This window comes from Lepus europaeus, chromosome 16 (assembly GCF_033115175.1).
Source record: "Lepus europaeus isolate LE1 chromosome 16, mLepTim1.pri, whole genome shotgun sequence".
Lineage (NCBI taxonomy): Eukaryota > Metazoa > Chordata > Mammalia > Lagomorpha > Leporidae > Lepus > Lepus europaeus.
Genome location: NC_084842.1, coordinates 62,146,196 through 62,166,732, shown reverse-complemented (window position 1 = coordinate 62,166,732; position 20,537 = coordinate 62,146,196). Strand labels below are relative to the sequence as shown.

General features: G+C 38.1%; 2 pseudogenes; both read right to left on the bottom strand.

Moving 5' to 3' along the window:
• Window positions 1–2,476: 2,476 nt before the first annotated feature.
• Window positions 2,477–15,291, bottom strand: LOC133775091 (zinc finger protein ZFAT-like; annotated as a pseudogene).
• Window positions 15,292–17,011: 1,720 nt separating this feature from the next.
• Window positions 17,012–18,427, bottom strand: LOC133775090 (myeloid leukemia factor 2-like; annotated as a pseudogene).
• Between the last annotated feature and the right edge of the window lie 2,110 nt (window positions 18,428–20,537).

Genomic DNA, 20,537 nt, shown 5'->3' with positions numbered 1-20,537 from the left:
TTCTGATGATTCTTCTTATTTCTGTGGCATCTGTTGTTACATTCCCTTTTTCACCTCTGATTTTATTGATTTGGATCTTTTCTTTTTTTAGTTAGTTGGGCCAATGGGGTGTCAATTTGGTTTATTTTTTCAAAAAACCAGCTCTTCATTTGGCTGATCTTTTGTAATATTTTTTTCATTCAATCCTGTTGCTTTCTTGTCTGATTTTAATTATTTCTCTTCTCCTACTAGTTTTGGGTCTTATTTGCTGCAGTTTTTCTAAATCCTTGAGATGCACTGAAAGGTCATTTATTTGGTGCCTTTCCAATTTCTTGATATAGGCACCTATTGCTATAAACTTTCCTCTCAACACTGCTTTTGCTACATTCCATAAGATTTGATATGTTGTTTTGTTATCCTCATTTACTTCCAGAAAGTTTTTGATTTCTATTTTGATTTCTTCTATGACCCAGTGTTCATTCAGGAGCACGTTGTTCAGTCTCCATGTGTTTGCATATGCTCTAGGGATTCCTGAGTTGCTTAATTCCAGCTTCATTCTGTGGTCTGAGAAGCTGCATGGTATGATTCTAATTCTTTTGAAGTTGCTGAGACTTGCTTTATGGCCTAGTAGGTGGTCAGTCCTAGAGTAGGTTCCATGTACTGCTGAGAAGAATGTAAATTCTTTATTTGTAGGATTAAAAGTTCTGTAGATATATGTAAGATCCATTTGGGCTACAGTGTCGATTAAATCTGCTGTTTCCTTGTTGATCTTCTGTCCGGTTGATCTGTCTATTTCTGAAAGTGGAGTATTGACGTCCCCCAATACTATTGTATTAGAGTCTAAGTCTCCCTTTAAGTCCCTTAACAAATCTTTTAAATAAACCGGTGCCCTGTAATTAGGTGCATATACATTGATAATCATTATATCTTCCTGTTGAATGGATCCCTTAATCATTATATAGTGCCCCTCTTAGTCTCTATTAACAGTTTTTGTGTTAAAGTTTATTTTGTCTGATATTAAGATGGCTATGCCAGCTCTTTTCATTTCTGTTGGCATGGTATATCTTTTTCCAACCTTTCACTTTCAGTATGCATGCATCTTTGTTGGAAATTTGTGTTTCTTGTAAGCAGCAAATTGATGGGTTTTGTTCCTTAATCTAGTCAGCCAGTATGTGTCTTTTAAATGGAGAGTTGAGGCCATTAACATTCAATGTGACTATTGATAAGTAGTAACTTTGCCCTCCATTTTCCCAAAGATATTTCAAATATAGGCTTGGAACTTCCTGTGATCTTTTACTGGGAGGTTTTCTTCCATTACCTTCTTTCATATTGATGGCCGTCTTTCCGTATTTCTGTGTGTAACACATCTTTAAGAATCTTTTGCAGGGCTGGACGAGTGGCGACAAATTCTTTCAATTTCTGTTTGTTATGAAAGGTCTTTATTTCACCTTCATTCACAAATGAGACCTTTGCAGGATATAATATTCTGGGCTGGCAGTTTTTCTCTCTTAGCATCTGGGCTATATCTCGCCATTCCCTCCTAGCCTGTAGGGTTTCTGATGAGAGATCAGCTGTGAGTCTAATTGGAGATCCTCTAAGAGTAATCTGACATTCCTCTCTTGCACATTTTAGGATCTTTTCTTTATGTTTCACTGTGTTGAGTTTAATTACAATGTGTCATGGTGAGGATCTCTTTTGGTCATGTTTATTGGGGGTTCTATGAGCTTCCTGTACTTGGATGTCTCTGTCCTTCTCCAAACCCGGGAAGTTCTCTACAAGTATCTCACTAAAAAGGTTTTCTAATCCTTTCTCCCTCTCCATGCCTTCAGGAATTCCTAGAAACCAAATGCTGGTTTTGTTGTTGTTGTTGTTGTTGTTTGTTTATTTGTTTGTTTGGCAGGAAAGGCTTTTATTCCATCAGCCTCACCTCCTTAGGATGGGAAGTAAGAAAAGTGCATTTCTCTTAGAAGCAGAAGAATTCTGAGATGGTGAGCTGAGACCCTATGACAGGGCTGAGCTGCAGTGACTTCACATGACAACACGAACCCCCAACACTTGAGGAAGGAGGGACTTTGTCCATGGAGCCAGGACAATCCCCGCCCCACCTAGCGGTGACACCCAGCACCATAAGCTCACTTCCTGTCATGGCTTCTCCTTTTGCCAGACTGCATAGTGGTCCCTGATGAAGTCTGGGCACCTGGATGGGGCTCAGGGAGGTAGGGATGTGGAGTCAGCCTGGGAGTCTCCATCTTGATCTTGAAGCAAGGGAAGAGGCAGGGCAGGTGATAGTTAAGTCTGTCCAGAAGCAGCCACTATGGGGCAAGGGTGTACGTGTGTGCTGAGGACAGGGGTTCCTGGATTGCTGGTGATGCCCATCACGCTGCCCACCTAAAGGAGGACGTGGAGAGTCCCGTCTGGGCAGCCGGGAGGCGAGGGCAGAGAGAGCACCATTCTGGGAGCCAGGCCAGCAGCCGTGACTGTGCAGTGGTGGTGTCCTCTACAGCTCCTGGGCCAGCTGCTCCACAGCCTGTTCCTCCACCGGCTGAACAGCCTCCTTCATGTAGACGATGAACTCTGAGGCCTCTCCTCCCTCTGTATACACGGCCACTGTTTCGATGCCCTCCACGTCATCGGAGGACATGACCAGGTGGTGCTGCTCAGCCAGCTCCACGGAGGCTTGCTGGAGGGTCTCCTGGATCATGACCGAGTGGTTGGAGCTGGGCTCCTCGTTGTTCACCTGCTTCACAACAGTCACGGTCCCCGGCACCACGGCAAACACAGAGGCCATGGCATTGGTATCGTGGGTCTCGGTGCCCAGCTCGATGATCTGCTGGAGGATGTTTACAGCTGTGGGGTCCAGTCGGTCACCACTCTCAGAGGTATATTGCAGGTCCTGGAGTGTGGCCACTGCTGCCTGCATCCCCTGCACATCCTCTTCAGCCTATGTGATGTGGAGATACTGGGTAGAGGGCTCCTCAGTTGTGTCTGTTGCTGGCTCCCACTTGGGGTCTCCGTCAATCTCCCTCACCTTCAGCCCATGCTTGTTCTTCAAGTGCCTGTTGAACTCCCACTTGGTGCCGTACACAAAGCTGCACGCAGGACTTCAAACCACCTTGCTGGATGAGCGCCTCAGCTGCCAGCTCCCCGCTGCCCGCATTGCTGTACTCCTTGTTGGGGTACTTCCTGTTGTAGTGTCGCTTCAGGGAGCCGGGGATGTTGTAGGAATAATGGCAGTGGGCACAGCGGAATGGCACTTTCTATTATTTCCTGATAGATCTGCTTTTTTTGGCTCGAATGTTGGGTTTTTTAATAGTATCCTGTAGATTCCCAACAATATGTTTTGATTTCTCTTCAATATCACAATTTCATGTTCTACTGGATTCCTCATTTCATTTTGATTCCTCAAGATTTCATTTCCATGAGAGAGATTTTCTATCCTGTCCAGTAAGGATTTCTGTAGTTCATGAATTTGTTTTTGAGAACTTCTAAATGTTCTTATCATAAGTTTTTTGAGTTCTGTATCTTGCATTTCTTCTAGCTCATCATCTTCATAATCTTGAATTGGAGTATCATGTTCATTTGGAGACATCATAATGTCTTCCTTGTTCTTGTTTCCTCGGTTTCTGCATTTGTTGCTTAGCATTGTGGAGATATTATTTGGTTTCTTCTTTTTTTTTTTTTCCTCGCTGTGGTGGCTTTTCTCATTATACTACGACTCTAGATTAAGTGGACTGTCTGCTTTTGGTTAATCTTTAGAGGCTTGTGATGGCTGTGGCCAAAGAGCTCTGTTCATTTCTTCAGGGTTAAGGATGTGCCAAGGGTGAAACACCCACGTCTGGCATGGTAAGTCTCTCTCTCTCTCTCTCTCTCTCTCTCTCTCTCTCTCTTATTCAGAAGGGAAGGAATTCCACACAGCTGAACTATTCTCCTTGAAGGCAATCAGTGCCTGTGCGCTAGCTATACCCTGTGGGTATAATATTCGTCTGCTCTGTCCTAAGGACACACAAAGGATCTGTGCAGTCCTAAGTGTAAGCTCAGATTCCCCTTCAATCTCCCACCAGGTTGCCAAGGTTATCGAGTTTGTGGTGCCTCCCACAGGCACTCTGTGAGTTCTCCCACACACTCTCCGTTTTTTTTTTTTCACAGTCTCAGTTAATAAGCTCCACACATTCACTAGGTCTTAACCTCCTGTTATTTCTCCCCACCAGAGTCAGGTTTTTCTGCTTGGCTGAGGGCAGGTGCAAGCGCAAGATAGCACAGGTGTTATGTATGCCCAAAATCGTGCCTGCTCTATTGTCTCACATGCCTTTGTAAGGTGAGTGGAGAGAGAATCATGTCCATAATGGTCCCTTTTAATTTTTTTCTCTCCTCTGGTTAGCTTGGTGAACTTTCCACCATGGGGCTTCAAGCCTCATTCCCTCTAGGCTCTTCTTGTCACTTTTCCATCAGTATCTCGGGCTACTGCAGTTTCGCCTCACCTCCCTTTCCAACACTAGTGCGTAGAGTCGGCGGCTGGGGTCCTGAGCCGTGGGCACCCGTGCCCTCCACGTATGTCTACCATGTCCCACTAGTTCTGGAAGAGTTTCTTCTGCAGTTTTTTCCCTACCTCTTCCCTGAAATTACAGTATCTCCACTTTTATTAAACTATCTTTCCCCAGATTATCAGTGTGCTCCCTCCCTATTCTGCCATCTTGGAGCCACCCACCCACTATGCAAATTTTCTATCATTTGGATCAAAAAAGCTAAAATTTGATAAATGTTAGGCCTAGGATTCAACTCAGTTACTATGAAATATATAAAAAAAAAACTAATAGAGTCACCTAGTACTTCACCATACAATGATCAACCAAAGACAGTAAATAATTGAAAATTTGTTTTTCAAGAAGAAAGTACAACAAAAAGTAAGTGAATTAAAATCATAGTATGTTCAATCAGATCAAGGGCTTACTTACATCAATCTTAAAAATTTCCTTTACATTATCTAGAATACCTGGCTTCTTTTATTAAAATTCATTTATTTGAGTGACAGGAAAGAGAGAAGAGGCACGAGAGACAGATGTGCTCATATCTGCTTGCTCACTCTTCAAATGCTTGCAGTGGTCCATGCCAGGCCAGGAACAAAGCTGAGACCTGAACTCAATCTGGATTTCCCACTTATGTGGCAGACATTCAACCACTACTTCTCAGGATCTGCATTGGCAGAAAGCTAGATTCAAGGGCCAGAGCCAAGAATGTAACCCAGGCACTCTAATGTGGGACTTGGGCCTCTTCATTTCTGCACTAATGCCAACTCTCAAGAATGGGCAACTCTATACAGTTCTGCAGGACTGGAGAATACATAATCCTCAAAATTCCCACATGGATTAGTGCCCTTAAAATCCCCATTTTACAGATGCTATGCCTGAAGACAGGTAATTTCCCAAGATTAAAAACTTGCCATTGGTGGAATCCGGATTGACTCAAGGACCACTAAGTGACCAAGCTCTAAATGGGAACATGCAAAAGGAGTTTTACACACCCCATAGGACAAATGTTATAGGATAGATACCAATTGTTATGCTTACATTTAAAGCTTAAAGGATAGCAGAAAAACAAAGTAAAGTTGAATGGTTTCACTAAGTATAACCTATGTCAAGCAGCATTTTGAAAGAAGCACATTTAAATTCCAAATGTTATGCACAAACTTAAAAAAACTCTGTAGAACGCTAATAACCTACATTTTCTGACACTGTGTTTATATTAACCACAATTTACTTTTCTGTGGCAATATAGTAAAATCATATTCCTTTTTCAGCCCTTGCAGCAACTTTTTAAGGGTTATATTTGACAGTGAATCAATGTATTGTTAATTTATCATTAATTAATCAAACAGCAGGCACAAAACTTAATTTGGATCCTCCAAGCAAGATGGGTGAAACCATTACTAATATTACTATATTTACATTCTGTTTCTAGCATGACTTATACATTGATACATTCATTATTGCATAATAGATATACATTTTAAAAGAATTAATGAATTACTTATATAATTCAAATATAACTGTAACTTTAAAAGCTCAGTATTGTAGAAATCAAAAAGGAAAATCGAGTACCTTAATTTTTTTCAATTCATTATTCTTTGATATTCTAAACAAATGTGCAAAAAGTCATATTACGTTACTCTCTCATTTAAAATAGTTCAAATGAGTAGGAATTGCTAATTGTTTATTATTTTTGCTTAGGGAATGTAAATGATGTCTTTTTCACAAAATTATTTCAATACTTTTATGATTGTTTCCTATTTATTTTGCAAAGCCAAGTAGTGTATCTCTAATTCTAACTTCAACAATCAAGTGGGCTAGATTAATTTATATTGATTAAAGTATCATTTGAATATCATAGATATTCAAACTTAGACTCTGATATTTGTTTTATTTACTTTAATATCTGCATTTAACTATGTTTGATTTTAATTTTATCAATTTTATATTTAATGAAATATTCTGAAAATATTTTTGAATTCAACATTAGCTAATCTTTCTTGAAATAGTTTATGATATACAGCACATTAAGAAATTTTACTAGTAAGACCTGATTTTATTTTCATAACCAATTTATAAATTAAGTATTATTCATTTTCATGTTGGAAAATCAGACTCAAAAATCTAACAAAGTACCCAGCATTATGGCACAGTGGGTTAAGCTGCTGCTTGCCAAGCCCATATCTCATAAGGGAGAATGGGTTTGAATTCCTGCTGCTTCCAGTCGAGATTCCTACTAATATTCCTGAGAAAGCATTACATGATAGACCAAGTACCTGGGCCCCTATCACCCAGGGCAGAAACCTAGATGGAGTTCCTGGCTCCTATTTTCAGCCTGGCTCAGCCTGGTTCATTTTGGCTATTTGAAGAGTGAACTAATGGATAGAAGATCTCTGTCTCTCCCTCTTGCTATCACTCTACCTTTCAAATAAATAAATGTATAAATCTTTTAAAAAATCTAATAAAACCCAGTGCAGATTCATTCACAATTGAGTGCGGAGTCTGGCTCTGGGGAAAAATCTTCTGCTGGGTTCTTGAGGTCCAACCATCAGTCACCACAAAGCTTTGCTGGGCAAGCAGCATGGGAGATGCTGCCCTCCCACACTGGTTTAGTGCATGACCACCACAGTGGTGGCTATAAGTGTTGCTATCAAGGACTCGACTTGCCAAGGCAAGTCTGCATACTCAGCCTATGTGGCCTTTTCAGTCACCTTTGGTGAGACCTCCTTATTGGGAGCAGAGTAGCTCCTTTTTGGAGGCCTTCACTTAGACAACTCTTTTCTGCTCTGATTCAGTACTTTTCCACTCCACGTCCATCCCCTTCTCCATCATCCTGGACTTTGAGTCCATAAAATGGTGAGCTATTTATTCAGGCAGAAAGGCAGTTTCCCTGTCAGCATTGCTTCTTTTTTGCAAGTAAATGACTTCTAATATCAGAACACACAGAACTCCACTTTCTTCACCTAATGTGTTAACACTCTAATGAAGCCTTATTCATTACTCAGATCTCTTGACTTCCTTCCTAGCCAAACAAGCAATAACAATCTAACAATAATACCTAATAATATCAACTTGGTTCTTGTGAGTTTGTTTGTGGACATTATTGTCTTCAAACATAAGGAACATATAAGATTAGGTGATATTTTACCTGACTTTAATAAATCAATTAATAAATAAACAATTATTAATACAGATATGAATTCTAATACAGTATATATAGGACATGCTATATATCATAACTATAATACATGTTTTACAATAGATGCACATGATTATTGTTATTCATAAATGGAGTAACAATCGGATCCTAAAACCAATTTAAAACGGAAAGATGCTTGGATCTTTTGATAGGGTGAAGATAAGACAAAGAAGCTGTTTTGGGGAGTTGAAACTAGTCACATACATTTTCAACGGGACAGAATCTGGTGCCCCAACCGGGACTAGAACCCAGTGTGCCGGCGCCGAAGGTGGAGGATTAGCCTTTTGAGCCACGGTGCTGGCCTAACCACCACTTTCTTTTTTTCTTTTCTCTTTTTTTTTTTTTTTTTTTGACAGGCAGAGTGGATAGTGAGAGAGAGAGAGACAGAGAGAAAGGTCTTCCTTTTTGCCGTTGGTTCACCCTCCAATGGCTGCTGTGGCCGGCATTTCGTGCTGATCCGAAGGCAGGAGCCAGGTGCCTCTCCTGGTCTCCCATGCGGGCTAACCACCACTTTCAACGCCGGCATTCCATATCACAGTGTTTGTTTCAGTCCTACAACTCTGATTCCAATCCATCTCCCTACTAATGCATCTGGATAGCAGCTGATTATGTCCCAAGTACTTGGGTCCCTGACATCAATGTGTGACACTCAAATGGAGTTCTAACCTCTTAGCTCCAACCTGGCCCAGTCACGGCCCTTGTGGACTTTGGAGGAGTGAGCCAGTAGAGAGGTATTTCCATTTCTCTTTCTGTCTTTCTCTATCACTCTGCCTTTCAAGTAAGTAAATAAAAGTTTAAAAAAGAAACATATAAATGGCATTTATCTTGCTTAAAACCATATATAGTTGAAGACATCTGTCTCAATAAAATCTATTCTATTTTATTTAGATTCAGGTCCTTAATGGCAACAGGGTTGATCATCCCATATTCAAAAAATATGACAACTTGGCCAAGGTCAATGTGAAGTACTCTTGCTGAAAAGGATGACAACTTTTAAAGAATCACTGGTACATTTGACACTAACTGATATTTTTGACAGTGTAAGTGAAGAGGTCAAGAATTAAATTGACCATAAAATAACCTAAGCATTCCTGTTTCTAGCAATTTTTCCTAAACTTTAGGGAGGTGTTGTTGAAGGACAGAGTTCACAGAGAATAGTAGAAAATAGAACAACGTTGTATTGACAAAGTTTTATTTTTTTCTATATGATTTGTTATGTAAAACATAACATTTTTCCTTTTATACAAATTCATATTAAAAATAATAAAAAATACAAATTCATCACATCATGGTTATCTCATAAAGAATTTTCCATATCAAGAAAACAAGTTAGTATTTTCCAAGAATTCATTAGGACAAGAGCATTGAAATTGCTTAGAAAGTGAAGTCTGCTCTCCATAAAGAAAACTCAAAGCAATGAGACATTGAAAAATAAGGCCTCTATTGTCCGCTGGAAAGCTCAAATTTACTGGTAAAGGGGCAGTCACTGCTTAAAAATTGACAGAACCACCATTGCAACTTATAGGTCAGGAAGTTATATAAATCTCTTCTAGAGAAATTGTTTTTCTAAAACAACACAATACATAAAAGACTAAAAGGATTTTTCAAATAATGCACTAGGAAGTTTTGTTCTTCTCATGTTATACATTCTGGGAAAGTGCTAGAGAATGGGGTACTCCTGCGTTTGAGTACACAGTTCAGAGACTTGCTCTGCTAAAATTGGCAGTGAGATACCCCAATCAAATTGAAATATATATACATATATATATTCATTTCTGTATAGCCATTATTAAGGACTTATTATTAAGCTGAAGTACATCAAGTTGAGGATTTCTAGCACTGAAAAATAACTTCAAAATTTTTCATTGTGTATCATTTGTGGGTAAGATTTGATTAAAAAAACCCTGTTAATTGTTCTTCTGAAGCCTTTAATCTACTAAGCATGTATTCCCTTGCCTTTTTTAAAATCTTATTGCTTCTCATATTAAATGAAATAGATCTCATTATTTTCTTGATTTTAATGAAATTCATTTACAGTATTAAAGCTAAAAGAAGGGCTTGGGGCACGTTGTTTGCTTTAAGGTCTTACTTTAATTATTGATAGCTCTTAAGAGAAAAAGATCTTAAGATGTGTATAAATGTCGGTATTCTTATCCCATTGCATCTGTTTTTTTGTTTTGTTTTGTTTTTTGTTTTGTTTTGTTTTGTTTTGTTTTTGACAGGCAGAGTGGACAGTGAGAGAGAGAAATAGAGAGAAAGGTCTTCCTTTTCCGTTGGTTCACCCCTCAATGGCCGCCGCGGCCAGCGCGCTGCTGCCGGCGCACCGCGCTGATCTGAAGGCAGGAGCCAGGTGCTTCTCCTGGTCTCCCATGGGTGCAGGGCCCAAGCACTTGGGCCATCCTCCACTGCACTCCCGGGCCACAGCAGAGAGCTGGCCTGGAAGAGGGGCAGCCGGGACAGAATCCGGTACCCCAACCGGAACTAGAACCTGGGGTGCTGGCGCCGCAGGCGGAGGATTAGCCTATTGAGCTGCGGCGCCGGCCCCCATTGCATCTAAATATTGGTTTTATAGTAAATTTATTTTTTTCTGTAAATTTGGAGATTTGATCATCTATTGAGAAATAAAGGAGAAAAGATGGCAGAGATTTAATAGAAAAAGTAACTGTGAAATAGGTGTTATCTAAAATAGGAGATTAAATAAAAGAATAAATACAGTTAGATTGCCAAATATTTTTGAAAATCTATTGAAGTTGATAGTCATTAAGGTAGAAGCAATCTGCATTTTGTGTTTCTCTAAGCACTCTCTAACTTTGCAGGTGGATTTCCCAAGGTGACACAGCAATATATATGAAAGCATGGGTCCAAAGCAGATGCTTTTAAATTTTGTCATATGTATTTAACTACTCAGCACTAGAACTTATATGTCCAAATAGACACTTAAAAAAAACTGTCCAAAAGCTTATTTATGATGAATATACACAAATTCAAAGGTATATTATTCTTATGTTAATATATTTTAAAATGAGACATTTAAAGACTTTATTATTCAAGCTTTCTTTTGTATATTTTCCTTTAGACATATTAAATAATATAAGTTAATTACATAAAAACAAAAATATTCTCTAATCCTTAATACCTTTAAGATTTAATTTTTGATACTAGAATTATGATAATACCCTAAGGATAATTGAAGTTTTTGCATCAAAGTCAACAGCAGCATTACCTTGTTACTGAAATGGAGCAGTTGTTTGCAACAAAAAATAGAGCTAAGATCAACCAGCAGGAACCACCTATGCTTTCTTTAACATGGTTATACAGCAAATAACAAAAGAAACTTCCGGATGCTGAAATGAATTGTATCTCTAATACAGAACTAAACTGTGGCAATGATATTCCTTAAAATACTAAGAACTTTGCAATGATAAATTATAGAAAAAATCAATGTCAATGTGAATGTAAATAAATTATCTGTCACTTGAAATATAAAAATTATGGAATGAAAAATGCTTTGTAAAACGTTTTGACTAGAACAAGATTGACAAATATTGAAAGACCAACAACAATTTCCAAATGCCAATAGGATTTTGTGTTCACAAAAACCAAAATTATCTAACAATTATAAATCTACAATAAAAGAGTAAATTGCTGTATAAGATACACAAACCAAGTCCATTGGAAATACACACGCAGGAGCCAGAGAAATTTCCTGGAATAGCTAAAGCAAATACTTGCCTTACATAGTAGATTAGAATGAAAAGTCAACTCTTAGACTTCTTGTCTTGGTAAGTTGATGTCTTCAAGGGTGAGTAGTGATTCTGGGTATTGATATCTGTGTAGTGTGGAGAAAACTTCAAGGGGAAAGGACTTACAGCAGGAAAGCCAATAAAAATGCTAATTGTTACCAAAGTTAATTATTAAGTCATTAAAAATAATCATTTCCCCAGATTTTGAAATTTGAATTATGATCATAACTTTCTGAAAATCGGTTATATTAGCATATTATTGATGGTTTTAACTTCTAATTATTAAAGGCTCAGAAGACAGCTAATGACTCACATCATATGAATTTGTAGTGCAAATTAAATATAATACTTAATGAAGCATGGAGGCTATTACTGTCATTACCTATAAACACTTGCAGAAAATAAAAAGGAGGATTAGTATGTTTTGCTTCACACCCTCAAGTGACATAAAGCTAGGTCAACTGGAAAGGATGAAGAATGTTAGAATGTTATGAATAGAAAGCAATAGCCTTGAATTTTAAGCAGGAGCAATGTTTATAAAGAAGAACATATAATTAGATGTCAGGTTAGGGTATTAATTTAAAAGAAAGTATCCAAAGATTTTCTCAAATGCTTTCATAGTTTCAGACCATAGGAAAAATTAGTGTAGAACTTTATTTGAACTTGGTAATTTAAAAAAATTAAAGATTTTATTTATCTATTTGAGAGGTAGAGTTACAGACAGTGAGATGAAGAGACAGAAAGAAAGGTCTTCCTTCCGTTGGTTCACTTCCCAAATGGCCGCAACGGCTGGAGCTGAGCCAATCCGAAGCCAGGAGCCAGGTGCCTCTCCCTGGTCTCCCATACATTTGCAGGGGCCCAAGGACCTGGGCCATCCTCCACTGCTTTCCTAGACCATAGCAGAAAGCTGGACTGGAAGAGGAGCAGCTAGGATTAGAACCAGCACCCATAAGGGATTCCAGCGCTGCATGTGGAGGATTAACCTACTGCACCAGGGCACTGACCCCTGAACTTCGTAATTTTAAACTTATTATTAAGTAATGAAAATTGGATAGTCAGAAAGTGGACTTTTAAATCAGATTGATGAAAATGAAACTCTTTTCCTGGGACTTATGTAATGTTGGACAATTGAAGACATCTCATTAAATCACTTATTTATTAATGATGATAACATATAAAATTAAGGTAGTAATGTGTTTAAACTGGAAGAGACAATAAACAAACTATAAAAGCATCTCTTCAATCAATAAATAATCAGATTCAATCTTTACTAGAAATTCCACAGAATTAATAATGATGATCCAAAAAACTGCACAGAACTTTTAAGTTACTATTATGATTTGGCAGTGAAAAATAATTTTATTAATTAACAATCTTTGCCCTGGGCATAGGATAGGGAGATTTAGGTATCATAAGTTTAACAATCCCAGTCTCATTAAAGAAACCCTTTTTTTAAAAATTTTTTTTATTTATATAAGGTGAAGAAATTTCATTTATTTCATATATACAGATTTAGGAACATAGTTGTACTTCCCACCCTGAACTCCTGGAAAAGCCACTACGGAAGACAGTATGGAGATACCTCAGAAATCTGAATATAGACCTACCATATGATCCAGCCATCCCACTCCTGGGAGTTTATCCAAGGGAAATGAAAGCAGCATATGAAAGAGTTATCTGTGCTCCCATGTTTACTGCAGCTCAATTCACAATATCTAAGATATAGAATCAACACAATGTCTGCCAACTGAAGACTGGATAAAAAAAATATGGTATATGTACAACATGGGATATTACACAGTGGTAAAAAAATGAAATCCTGTTGTTTGCAACAAAATGGATGAAATTGGAAAACATTATACTCAGTGAAATAAGCCAGTCTCAAAAGGATAAATACCATATATGTTCTTCTTGACCTGTGGTAACTAATAGATTACCTAAAAGGTAATCCATAGAAGTGACACTGACACTTTGAGACATGATGACTTTGAACAGCCATTGTTTTGACTGTTGAGGAACATTTTTTCATCCTATTTATTGAATAGTTTGCTTAGTATAAAGTTTATCTTATGTGGACAAAGTTAATTGAAAATAGATCTCAGTAAAACATAAAAATGGGAATAGGAGAGGGAGGAGGAAGAAAGGTGGGAGTGAGGGTGGCAAGGAAAATAAGGTGAGAAGAATCACTATGTTTCTCAAGTTGTATTTATGAAATCCATAAATTTTGTATACCTTAAATAAGAAGTTTCTGAATAAACAAATACAAAAAGAAAAGTACCTGTACAAGTCCATTGTCCCTTTCTTAACTGGATTGTTGGTTTTGTTGTTGTTGAGTTTCTTGAGCTCTTGAGAAATTTTGGATATTAATCCTCTGTCAGTTTCAGAGTTTGCAAATATTTTCTCCCATTCTGTTGGGTGTCTTTTCACATTGCTGATTGTTTCCTTTGCTGTGCAGAAGCTCTGAAACAGAGAGATAAAGAAATCCATACAGGATATGGACAAAAAATTTTGCCAAGGAATTGAGATATCAAAGAAAAATCAACATTAAAAATGGAGAAATTAATATTTAAAATCAAAATCATAATGGAAAGATTCAACAAGGATCATCATTCTTTTGAAATTATTTTCAGGCATTTCATCAATCTCTTCATCTTTTCGTATTGAAATGTTGTATTTCTTTTGGGGATTGATATTGTCTCCCTGTTCTTTTTTCTTGTATTTCTGTGTTTATTTTCAGGCAGAAAGATTTGTTGGTATTCTTCTCTCATGAGTTTTATCTTTGAATTATGCCTCTGTGGCTTAGTGCTGTGTCTTTTCCTTCAGTGGATATCCAGATGTGTGTGCTGGGTGGGGCCAGGGAGCTCTGCTCACTGCTCAAATGTGAGACAGCAATCCAGGGTGATACCAAGTTGGGCACGGTAGATTTCCTCCTGTCTGCAGTAGGGAGAGCATTATGACACATGCTGGTGTAATCACAACCTCACCTCCGCTCTCCCAAGGTGATCAATGTCTAGGCTTAGCCCACAGTGCATACAAGCCCTAGCCGTGCTGGCACATGTACTGCACAAAGCATTGGTGCAGTCCTCAGTGTGAGCATCGAACCCTCTGCAATGAGCCACCCTAGCAGTCAGTGAACTCTGAGCCTCTGACGCAAGACAAAGCAATCACCCTTAGACCCAGCACAGTCCATGCCCTATCGTGCACAGAATTCCCACTGTCACAGCATACGAAGCTCCCACTGTCACACAGCGCAGAGGATCCTCTCTCAGGCCCATGGGCCTGCCCTGTCCACAGAAAGAGCAGATATTCCCAAACCCGCTGCCAGCAGGTGCTCCTCCTGGAAAGTTTCTGTGCTCTGCCTTGGCAGTTTGAGCCCTGGAGCCCATGATAGGTTGAGGGGATGACAGTACCCACAGTTCTAAGTGGGTGCCCACCCCTCTGACAACCCTCCTAACCAGTCTCAGAGTCGATGAGAAGTGCGGATTGTTCTCAATCCCCTAATTGGGCCACCCAGAACTGCTGCAGCCTGTGCTGGCATCATGACGGCTCCTTCTCCCTGCTGGCTATTAGGTATCTTTTTCGGGAGTTTGGGAGAAAGAAACATGTTTTTCTTTCACTGGATTAAGTGAGTACCCTGCCCCTCACTAGGGCTCCAGGCTGGACTCAAAGCCAATGTGGTCTCCAAGGTTCTCCCTCAGGAAATATCACCAGTGGCACTGGCTGCCACAATCTGCTCTCTGCTCATTCTCAGAAGCTGGGGTCTCCTCCAGCCCCCGGCTGCAGGAGTCATGGGTGGTGTCCCCACCTGCTGCTCTGCGTCAGCACTTTTCACGCTGCTCCTGAGCATCCCTCTTCTTTCTGAAGAATTTCCACTGCAAACTTACCTCCAACTCTCCCCCCGGGAATGCACATCTTTTTTTCTGCTTTGTTCCCCTTGTCAAAAACCAGCATATCTTTTACCTATTCAGCTATCTAGGAATCTAAAAAGAATCATTATTAAAAACCTTCTCACCTGCCACCTAGGACTGGCTACTAGTTTTTCTACCACTATTATGGTTCATCCCATTTTGTTGCTGTAAGGACAAAAGTTATTTATTTTGTACATATTCCACTAGATTAACGTGAACATGTATCTACCCTATGGATTAAAATTGAGGGAGAAGATTTTATATTATGCTAAGGTGAAAGAAAGCAATATGAAGGTACTTCAAAAATCATAGAAAATGGTATTAAAAGGTAAACTTATTTTGTTTTCAAACACTTAAAATTCATGAGTTGTTTTACATAATATACATTTTCCATGAACTGTTTGAAGACCTCTCTTTTAACTAATTGGGTGGGAATAGTTAAGTTTAGTATTATTATATGCAGTAATAACAACAATAAGGCCCAATGATTATTGAAAGCATTTTTAAAAGCAATTGGAAAGAGATCAGATCTACTCAAAAATTGAACTTGCCCTGTTTCAATTATTTTAAAAACGTTTCTATTTGCCACAAGTCAGCAATAATAATTTCAAGGTTGGCAAAAGCACATTCTTTCAGCCTACTTCAACACAGAATGTGAATAATGCTTTTGAGCTTAGCTCATACTCTAGCAAATTTAAATTTATGGAATTGTGTTTGACAGCGTAATTAAAAGGACATTGATTAGGTCACCCATTCATAGAATCAGCTTGTGATAAACACCTTTGGCTCTTGTTTTATTAGTAAGTTCACTGCTTTCTTAAAACACTATAGAAATCATAGCTCCTTATGGGCCAACTGACTAACAGAGGTAAAACCTTTCAGCATGCCCTAAATGTCCACTTGTTTCTCCTCTTTTGTCCCATAATATTTCTGGTGTTTATATTTTTTTCTTCTTCCATTATCTCCTATTCCATAACTACCTACATACAAGTTACACAAATCAAATATATAAATAAACAAATACATAAATAAAGGCAGAGAAGGCAGTAGGGAAGATTTCTTTGATGTGTGCGTGAGCTGAAGGGGAGAGGGAAAGCTGGCAACCAATCTGCTCCTTCCACAGCCCTTGAAGGGGCTTTGGCGCCAGCTGCCATCCCTCTGAGGAAGGCATGGGTGAGTAGTATCTTCAGTGGTTGGGGGATGGTGAAGGCCCTTAAACCTGGAACTTACTCCAAAGACCCTTCAGTGTACAACAGGGTTGTGATGGAAAAGGTGAGGAGGTTCAAAAATGGGGCAGCAACATGAAAAATCAAGTTAGTGGATAGAGGACAAGTGGAGTGTCTGTGGGAAGGGGATTAGAGAATGAAAAGGTGGGTAGAAGGGGGCCATGAAAGGTTCTCCCTGCGACCCAGGGAGATTTGGCAGCTGGCTTGCCTGGTAATTTAATATTTAATTGCAGGTGGGAATTGGAGGAAAAGTTATTTCAGGGGATGATTTCTTAGCTGCTCCAAGAGAGGCTGAGAGCCTGCAGCCCTCACCATTCATTGCTGTTAGGCTTTTGGGAGGGGGAGTTCTCAGGTCCCTAAATGGCCAAGCATTGAGGCTCTCTGTCCCACGTGCCCCAATGACACAAAAATCCAGAGGGCACTGATGCCCAGATCAGGATGTCTCCTTCTGCCATTCGTCCTCGAATTCTGCAGCCTTACTCTCATCCCAGTTATTATAGTCCAGCCACTCCTTCTGATGCCCTATGCAGTAGTTTTGAGAGTGCTGGAGGATGTGATACCCAATGGACATCTGCTCTAGTCCATGGCGGGGGTCTCAGACAGTGCTCCTAGATCCAGCCTGGCGCTGAGCACATCTCTGATGTGTCTTAGTAGACCTTGGGAACACCATAACCCATACTGGAGTAGAAAATGACAGTGGAGAATAAAAAGGTTGGCATCATGATCCTAATGATGTTATTCATCATCCCAAAGACAGCTGTGAAACCACCACACATTGCTTGCCACCCAAAGTGGGTGACAGCCCCAGCCTGCATCCTGTGGATATGTTGCCATCTGTGATGCTAAGTAAGGGGCTAAATCCAAAGCCACCTTGCAACAAACAGCTCAAATGTTCAGTAACCTGGGATCCTCAGGCTTCATGATCTTCATGAAAGGGAACATCCTGATCTTAATGCCAAGAGGCTCCACACAGTCCCCAACTTTGCTCAGCAGCCATCTGACCATGAATCACTGCAGGCTCCTGGTATTGTTAAATACATTTTTTCTCCTTTGTTATTCCAATATTTTCTCTGGATCTTCTATCATGTATATTTGTACATGCATAAGAAACTCATGCTAAACAAAGTATTGAAACAATAAATTCTGGAAGGAAATTTGGGAAGGAATATTAACTTCCAATTTTACCTTTAGTTCTGCAGTAATATAATTTTGTAGTAAAAGTTTATCTTCTTTGAATAAAACTGAATAATTTTCCAGCTTCCCACTAATACACACCCTGGGAGGCAGTAGATGACGGCTCAACTAGCTGAGCCCCGGAATCACCCATGTGAGAGACATGGGTTGAGTTCCTGGCTTCTGGCTTTGGCCTGGCCTCACCTGCTACAGCTACTTGGGGAGTGAACAACCATGTAGATACTCAGTCTCAGTCTGTCTTTCTCTCCTGTATATGTCTATTTCTTTGTCTCTCTTCCATTTAAATAAATAAATAAGTGTAAAACACTGAATGTTTTTTAAAGGCTTTCTTTGTACTTTATCTTCTCTATAATTTATATTGGCCATATAGAGAACTAATAAAGAAACATCATCACAAAATGGTATATAGATAATATTAATGAGAAACATTGGGTATCACTATAAATCAATTGCCTGAGATTAAAAGGGTATTTTATTTTATTTCACTTACCATAATCAATATAATGTTGGTATTCCATTCTCATTTATCTGTTTGTTTCACATTCTCATATAATAAGTTATTATAGTCACCTTACTGTGCTGTAGAACACAGAAATTTGTTATTCCTATCTAACTATATTTTGTTACTAATTCTCCAAACTACCTCTGCTGCCATTTGCTAGCCTCTGAAAATCACTATTCTACTCTTCTACTTTGTGGTCAACTTTTGTAGCTTCTGCAGTTCAGAGAGGAAATGAAGTGTCTGTCTTTATGTTCCTCCTTATTTCACTTAACAGAGTATTCTCAAATTCCATCCATTTTGCAAAACAATGGCAGAATTTCATTATTTATAAGTGAAAACACTCAATTTTATATCTATAAGACAATTTACCTGTCAATGAACAATGTGGTTAATTGATTCCCTACCTTAGCTATTATGAATAATGCTCAAATACACGTGGTAGGCAAGTGATAGCATTTCACTTTGAAAAACTAAAATGAGACTCATGGCACTGCAAAAGATGGCACCTGTTTGATATTCACGAACCAGAAAACAGTCTTACATGTGAAACTGTGCTAGACACATTATTTTTAGTTTGTTTTTTTTTTGTATTTTAAATGTATCAAAACAATACAGTTATTTAAAATTGTATATTTTAATTACTTTCTTCACTGTGAAAGAGGGCACATAATTCGACTTCCATTTCTTTTCCCTAAGATTACTAAAAACATTCTCACTGAAAGCAGAAAAGAGAAGATTATGTGTTAAATAATTATCATTTAATGTGAATATAACTATCAATTAAATAAATTCATTAATTAAATATTTGCCAACATTTCCAATGACTTGCATTAAGATTTTCTATCAAAACAGTCTGAATACATTTTATATGGTTAATGAGAAAGTTTACCATTTATTTTTGCCTAACGTTGCTCTGCATTTAGGTTTTGGATTCTTTTCTCATTATAATTTTGTAGCAATTAACTTACAACAGGAAAAAGGTAATTTGCAGGTTAGTATAATTGCACAGATGTTAGTCTGCTACACTAGAAAGGAAAGAATAATAGGATTTTAAAGTTTTCTTTCAAAGAGAAAATAAAGAGAAAAGAACATGGAAGCACTAAATTCTTCAGTGATAATCCTTATAAATCTATTTTTAAAAATGCATACATTAAAACAAGTTTAATAAAAGTGTGCTATTGAAAATTGTTTCTGGGCTTCTGAGATTGCCTAAGGAAGTTAGAAAACTAATTAGTAGATTGGAAAATTGTAATCATGAAAGACATAATCAGCTATTTCATATAATTTACCTGTTTTATACTTTACTATTACACAACCCTGAAAACAGAAAAAAAAAAAAGAAATTATTTTCAATTCTGCTGGACAATTCTCTAACAACTTAATTATGACACATTTTTATTAGTTGACTTTTTTGTTAAGAGTTTTTATAAGTTCAGCTGTGAAAAACTTTAGAAAAGTGTCCACAAAATTTAATTCTTGTGTAGGAATTTAATTATTCTTAATTTAATTTCTCTCAGCCTTGTTTTGGAGCACATTAACCCAGAAGCCATAAGGTATCCATTAAGTGGTTAATGTTCACTGAAATGATTTCTACATATAACATTTTAATAATTCTGTATTATGCATTTTTTGTTTATTGTACAAATGGTATTTAATTTTCTGAATCCTGATCTTTTATTACTCTGTAGACATAAAAATATCTATTCTGTTGACAACATCATGTTTAATAAATCAATATCATTTTTACTTTATCCAATAATTGTTTCAAATATAATAGTTGAATCACACAACTTTAAGGCAATTAGTTGTTTTTAAGAACATTTCACTTCTTCCTGTCATTGAGTGCTTAAGGAACTTTCCTCTGGACCTACCCTTACCTCATATTTTTAATAAAGTGGCTACAATGTGACCTTATTCATCCTTGACTATGAGATACAATGGCAAACTAGGATTTTCACTGGGAAGCGATGACTGGCATCCTCTAAAGTAAGGTGGTATTACTCATGATTCAACTTGAGAAGTTCCAGAATTCAAGCTCACCCTGGATAAGCTGGGATGCTTATCTGAAGCTTATTCAAACCTTCTGAATCAGTAAAATTGAGCTGTAAATGTCAAAAAGCAGCCTTTCTCCTGAGATTTACTATACTTTTGCTTTTGCCCCATACCAGGAATATTAAGAGCATAATTTCTCTTACAATGTCACTGAGGCTTTTTTTCAAGTCTTAAGTCAAATGAGGACAAAATGAAAAGAAAAAAAATGAGG